Genomic DNA, 6000 nt, shown 5'->3' on the forward strand with positions numbered 1-6000 from the left:
TGTTTTCCTACATCTCATTGCGTGCCCCAAAATGATGAAGATGAGATGATCCTTACCCGGGATGGAGGTGATAATATTCTCCCAGGAGAGAACTACGTGGACACAGGACGTAAGTAAATGGGATCCAGGAGTGGAGAAGCAAGTATAGATGAGGACTGAACAAGCCCCAAAGCACCAAAGATGAAAGCAAGTGTTTAGAAATCTAGATCACCTGGGAGGTCAGATGGAAGTTTTGACTGTTAAGTATTTTACCCTGGTTCACAGACAACAAGCAGTAAATACTTACTAGGTAAGGTTTATATAATGTATATACAAAGTATTTGATTGAATTATTTTTCTCTCCTCAGTGTAATTGGAGGTAACATGGCTAAGTTCTAGATTAAATACAAACCCAGATATTGAGACATCTCATCCTGAGCAAGGTATAATCTGTAATTTCTAAATTAATAGATGGAGTATATATTGAGATTATGACTTAGGAATTCTTAGGCCTACCATGATTTTGGGGAAAATAATTTTTGAAAGAATTGCACCAATGATTAAAAAACAATAACAACAGGATAGCTGATGTTCTATATATAAGGAGGGTTAGCACGATTTAATTTAAAAAAAAATTGAAGATAATTGGAAATAATACTGAGTTCTCAAATGAAGCAAAAAGCCAAATGCTTTTGTTGGGCTTGGAGTTGTGGTAAGTTATAAGCAATTTTGAAGAAATAACAATGTGTTTGTGCTTTGGTTTCTCAAATGTAAAATAGGAATGTATGTTTGTTTCTTCAGAGAAATACGTTTATGTGTAAAATTTCTTACGAATGTTTAGTAGTCAAAAGAAAAAACTGCTGCTTTTTAAAATGTTTTTATGTCAATGCGTAAATCTCTATTCCTCCTTAGTTGGAAAAATATTCATGTTGAGTCTCATTCATTTATTGAACAAAAATGCTCGATAAATGGACAGCGACTATGTGTTTAGTACAGGAGATACAGTGGTGGACAAAAGCAGACAAGGACCCTGCCCTCAAGGGCTTACAGCCTGGAACGAAGAACAGACATTAGGTAACTCATTATCAATAACAATACAATCTTTTACAGGATCTTAAAATGCATTACATTTATTTATACATATTATCAAAACAGGGAAAACTACTCAATTACGACACCTAAAAGGCAGAAAAGCTCCCTACATTTGGTGGTCTGCAGTAGGGGTTTTGACCTCATCAAGGAAGTCAGGAAAGTGTCACATTTGGAGGACCAGAAGAACTGAATTAACTGAAGAGGAGGGATCAGTTCAATTCAGGAACAAAATAAGGGCTGGGAGGCTGGAGCTCAGAGGGGGAGGAGGAAAATGTTAGCTGAGTCTGGATAGGTTGACCTCATCTTTAGGCAAAGAGCAATGGAAAGCTATTGAAAAATTCCAGGTGGAGGTGGGGGCGGGCGGACTCCGCTGACCATTTTGTAAAGATCTTTCAAGCGTAACGAGGAAAAAGAGTTGGAGAGGGATCATCGTAGACACCAGACGGTGAGTTGGGAAGCTGCCGCGGTAGCTTTAGGCTCCAGATGCGGGCCCCTGGCGTGGTAAAGGGGAGTTCTGGGTAAGAGCAAAGACTCCACAGCCGGGCTGCATTGAAACCCCAGCCGCCCTTTAACTAGCTGTGTGACCTTGGGCAAATGATCTAACACTTTCCTTACCTGTAAGATGGGAGTCTGGAAAATGATAGGTCTTACTCAGAGGGTTGCAGGGATGGCTAAATAGGCTCTCACACGTCTCACACCTGAACAGTGTCTAATGGCAGCACGTGTTGGATCAAGGCTAGCTGTGCTGAATAGAGCAAATGGTAATTTTATTTACGTAAAAAAAATGAGTTTATACGGGAATTGCAATTCAAGATAAGCCAGCTTTGGTGAACCCGACGCAAATCCAAAGAGGCAAAGAGAAGGTCAGCTTTTATTAGGTTTTTGGAGGAAGTTGGGGAGGGTTGTTTTGAACAAAAGTTGATTGGAGAAGGACAACAGTTTGAGGTTGGAGTTTCTCACCGGCTGCGGGTGGAGTTAGCGTTATTGCTGGGGCAGGGAGGGAATCTTCCTTTTCTTAAAGGCAAGAGATAAATTCCTATGTAAAAAGTGCCCTCGTCAAAATAATTCTTCTCTTCTGCTGGTTCTCTGGGTCGCAGTGAGTGGTACAAGCATGAGTGCTCCCGCTTCAGAGCTTTCCCATTCCACCTTAAATGAGGGTTCCTTTATTTTCACAGATGTTTCTATAAATAGTGTTGGAGACTAAGGTTGTGAGAGATGTGGCAGATTCCTGCCAGGTTTTTGTTTTTGTTTCTATGTGTATTTTCTCTTCCAAAAAGAGTTTTAGTTGAATAAAATTAGCTGAGTTAATGAGGCATTTAGTTATTTACCTGGAGGCAATGAATCTTCCAGAGTCATTAATCTGCATTTACAGAAGACAAAACAGGATTGTATCACACAACACAACCACCATTTCATATCTGACGGTGGGAGAGCTTTGGTGGGAGGTGACTGTGGAGGCTGGTTGGGGTACTTGTCCAAATCTGTCGGCTAGAAGTGCTGGTTCAAAAGCTGAGCTTATTAAAAATCTATATGGTTCCGTTTTTATCCAGGATGACTTCTACCAATTTATAACAGGGTCTAAGAATACCTTATTCTCCATATCTGGTATTGTAATAAGTACACTAGAACTCGACACGGCAAATTTATTATACTCAATCTTTTAAGTATCCCCTATAGTAGGAAGTCAGTGCCCCTTTTGGAGTTATTTTTTTTAAGAAACAGATGAGTCATTTAAGCATCTGCCTTCGGCTCAGGTCATGATCTTGGGGTCCTGGGGAGGGTTGTCGGGCTCTGTGCTCTGGAGGGAGTCTGCTTCTCCCTCTCCCTCTTCTGCCCCTCCCCATTCTTGGGCTCGCGCAAACTCTCGTGTGTTCTCTCTCTCTCGTATGAATAAATACAGTATGAAGAAAAAGAAACGGATGAGTCACTTAGAAGTAAATCTGGAGGGGCGCCTCCAGATTTACTGAGGGTGGCTCAGTCGTTAAGCGTCTGCCTTCGGCTCAGGTCATGATCCCAGGGTCCCGGGATCGAGCCCCGCATTGGGCTCCCTGCTCTGCAGGAGGCCTGCTTCTCCCTCTCCCACTCCCCCTGCTTGTGTTCCCTCTCTCGCTGTGTCTCTCTCTGTCAAATAAATAAATAAAATCTTTAAATTAAAAAAAAAGTAAATCTGGAGAGTAAGGTAGGCTATCAGGTTAGTTAGTAATTTGGGATAGGGAAGAGCATATAGCTCTTGATACCAGGGTCGTGGGTTCAAGCACAATGTTGGGTGTAGAGATTGCTTAAATAAAACTTAAAAAAAATAATAATAATTTGGGTTAAAAAGGGAAAAGTTGGAGGTAGACGGTAGAGTTGAAATCATGGGGAAAGGGCGCCTGGGTGGCTCAGATGGTTAAATGTCTGCCTTCAGCTCAGGTCATGATCCCGGAGTCCTGGGATTGAGTCCCGCATCGGGCTCCCTGCTCCTTGGGAGCCTGCTTCTCCCTCTGCCTCTCTCTCTCTCTCTCTCTCTCTCTCTCTCTCTCCCTCCCTCTCTCTCTGTCTCTCATGAATAAATAAATAAAATCTTTAAAAAAAAAAAGAAATCATGGGGAAAAAAAGCCCATCTGGTTTCTCTGTTTATAAACTGTCTCCCTTCCTCCATTCCTTCCTTCCACCCTGTCAAGCACTAGTGGTGAAAAGTGGTTCTGGTCCTTAATTACTTCCCAATAGGATGAATGCCAGAAATGCGAGGAAATACAGTGTCATTGAGTTACATACCTACTTTTCCATGACTTCTGCTTTAAAGAACAGGACATGGGGGCGCCTGGCTGGCTCAGTCGATGGAGCGTGTGACTCTTGATCTTGGGGTGGTGAGTTCGAGCCCCACATTGGGTGTGGAGCCTATTTAAAAAATAAATACAGAACAGGACATGTTAATCAGGGGCACCTTTATCATGAAGCTATTGAAGCTTGTAAGTGGTCCATTCCAAGTTTCTGTGGAGGCCCTAGCAATTTTGCATATCTAATTTGATATACTTTATCTTAAAGACGGAACTACAAGTTATAGAAGCCTCAGGTCATACAGATCTGTCCTACTGATACATGAATACTGAAATGTTTGTATAAAACAGAAACTTTACTTGAAAATCTGTTTGCTCTCCTTTGCTTCCGCCTACCTGCTCCCCCCACCCTCCTCCCGATTAACTGTGGTCCAGGAGAATCACTACTTGGTTATTAGGTTTCCAGCTTCTGTTCCTCCTGTATGTGCTAAGGGCCAAAGTCACTGTGTGTCCAAGGGCCATCACTTGCACATATGAAATTTAGTATACATTTGAAAAATAACATACCTTGGAACTAACAAATTGCAAAAAAGCATCCACTCAAGTCGGCCACTTAAAAAAGGTTGCCCCTGCCTTCAGGCTATGTAGCTTTGAGCGAGGCCACAGGGCTTGGCAGGTGGCTCCTGAGCTTTGTATCAGCCTCAGTTCACATTCTTTCTCTGGAGCATGAGCATGGAGCCCCCCATCTGTACAATTACCATGGCAGCCCTGTGTCCCTAGTTTATCCCAAATATGTCACTGAGGACAATGCTTTTTGAAACCAAGATCAACTATATCTATTAATATTCCAGGAGATTCACCATTGCCATGGAGGATATAGGTAAGTTTCTTAAAATGTGCTCTTCACCAAGCCAACAGATGGTACCTGGAGATTACCTAGGGTTGATTACCCAAGTCGTTGGCTGGTAAGTGCTTGGGAAAGAGGCAGCTGGGAGCCTGCAGGCCTTAAGAAACTGATTGCATTTGAAAATGGGGAAGGAGCTGGCTCTGTGCTAGTGTTTGTGGTCATTAGAACTCGCCTGGAGATGACGAGATGACTTACTTCGAAGTGAAGGAGAATACAAAGATTCTGACAAGATGTGGTGGCTGAGACCATTTCTTCAGCTCCCAGTGTGAGGACAGAACCCTACCTCAGTACCCACCAAGTATTACTGAGTCTGCCTCCTCAACATTTGACAGCACTGATTTCTCATCATCCTCACAGCTGCCCTCTGCATTCAGGCTTTATTTCCTCTCACCTGCACTCCTGTAAAGCCTCTTTATTGATCTTATCCTCAGCACCCCCCCCCCCCCCAAGCCAGCCTGCACACGAGGCCTCTGTGTAAGTTGTGTGGTCTATTTCCAGGGACACGAGGATGAAGCGAGTGGCGCCTCCGGGAGTTCTTTCAGCTCTAGTGTCCCAGTGACTGGGAATCAAAAACTCAAGAAGTACGTGAGGCTTTTTTACATAGTTAATCATTCCAAGGAATTTAGGGGTGAGAGTTTATAAAAGTAAGCCTAATTTACTTCTGCTGCAGCATGTATGCATTTTTGTTCAGAAGCCTTAACTCTTGTCAAGTATAATTCACTTTCTTGTGGCTTTAAATTTTACCCGACTCTGAAATAGAGTGGCTTTTGTGATAAGAATTGCTTTCCTCCTGAGCTAGAAGCATAACCATGCAAAGGACAGTAAGAGTAACCTAAAGGAGAATGATTACTAAATGCAGCCTCAAAGACAAGATAGATAATAACGCTTTGCATCCATACAAGCCTGCCTTTCATCTGAGTATCTTCAAAGGGAGGCAAAAATGTAGCTGATGCTGTGTTATGGTTGAAAATTACAGGGCGCCTGCGTGGCTCAGTTGGTTAAGCGACTGCCTTCAGCTCAGGTCATGATCCCGGAGTCCCGGGATCGAGTCCCGCATCGGGCTCCCTGCTTGGCGGGGAGCCTGCTTCTCCCTCTGACCCTCCTCCCTCTCGTGCTCTCTATCTCTCATTCTCTCTTGCTCAAATAAATAAATAAAATCTTTAAAAAAAAAAAAGAAAATTACAACTATGCAGTTTTCTTACTCCTGTTTCCCTTCTTAAACATGATACTGAGTTAAAACATCTCTAGAATTCAGTGTGTATT

Source organism: Callorhinus ursinus, unplaced genomic scaffold (genome assembly GCF_003265705.2).
Source record: "Callorhinus ursinus isolate GAN/ISIS: 27379988/994484 unplaced genomic scaffold, GSC_fseal_2.0 scaffold1, whole genome shotgun sequence".
Classification (NCBI taxonomy): domain Eukaryota; kingdom Metazoa; phylum Chordata; class Mammalia; order Carnivora; family Otariidae; genus Callorhinus; species Callorhinus ursinus.